The sequence below is a fragment of the Hipposideros armiger genome, unplaced genomic scaffold, assembly GCF_001890085.2.
Source record: "Hipposideros armiger isolate ML-2016 unplaced genomic scaffold, ASM189008v1 scaffold_598, whole genome shotgun sequence".
NCBI lineage: Eukaryota > Metazoa > Chordata > Mammalia > Chiroptera > Hipposideridae > Hipposideros > Hipposideros armiger.
In genome coordinates this window covers 180,283-181,588 of record NW_017731948.1, presented here as the reverse complement: position 1 = coordinate 181,588, position 1,306 = coordinate 180,283, and positions in this window count along the sequence as shown.

The window sequence follows — 1,306 nt, the reverse complement described above, 5'->3', positions numbered from 1 at the left end:
TTTTTTTTAATGGTGGTGATGACACAGAGACGCTATTTGGAAAATTAGCACAGCTGGATTCCTTCCTCATAACTTGCAGCAACATAAATTCTATGTAATTCAAACCTGTAACAATTTTTAAGCCACAAAAACATGGAAATTGGTTTTTTTCCCCCTCCTGTGGGAAAGGTGCATCTTGTTCAACGCAGAAGTCAAAAAGAGAATGTGTGTCAATTGCACATTGATGCCCCTTGTTAGAGATAAACTGAGGCATGTTTAAAACTTCAAGAGTTTGTCTGAGCAAAACTTGATTCGAATCAGGCAGCATCCAATCTAGCAGATAGAAAGCAGCTCTGAGGACCAGCACACAATGAAAGATTCTTACAGGCAGGACGGAGTAGGAACGTGGAAGTTACATTGGGCAAAAGAACCATCCATCAGGAAAGTCAAGGTCACTTTCCTTTCAGGGTGGCAGGGATCTATCAGGCAGACGACCTCCTATTTCTGGGAGGGCCAGTATGTTGATGAGGGGCTTAACCTAAGTGACTTTATTTGGGGTCTTTTTCTTGTTCTGAATGACCTCAAATAGTGACGTCTGCAGCACACACACACACACACACACACACACACGCACGCGCGCGCGCGCACACACACACACACATTCATAAGCAATGGAAAAGGCAAATGTAAATTCAGAGGAATTAAAAAAAAAGTACTTGCAGCAATGTCTATGTAAGATGTAAGGGGCCACCCAATCTTTTCTCTGCATTTCTTATTCAGGTCCTCACCCATATTTGGAAACAGGTGTGAGTTGTTTTTTTTTCTTTTTCATTTATAGAAGAGCTGAATTTAGAGGGTCGCCAGGATGTCTGGGCTCATCAAGCCCCTCCCTGAAGGCCTTGCTCTGGTCACTCACCAAGCCAACTACTGGCTCAGGCAAGAACTGGCCTTGCTAGAAACCTGGCCACCCATCGGGAAAGTCACTACAAGTCACCGCTTCTGCTCATTACCAACCCAAGTGCTTACCATGTAGCAGAATGCCTGCGGCCAGGATTGTTGTCGAAACCGTGTAAAAGGCTGCTGATGTGTTTTCAGGTCGTTGAAGACGAGCTGCTCACAAGGGGTTAAGATTAGTGTAGGACACACCAGCTGTCCGGCTCATTTTCGAAAATGGCTTTTATATATGGCTTACAAAGTGCCTCCTCCACTCGGCGGCAATCAGCAAAGTCCCGTGGCATGGGAGCGTTTACACTGTCGGCGTGACAGATGGCCGCGGCGCGTTTCCTGATGCATTTTGTAATGGGGATTTAACGGAGGAAACACTAAT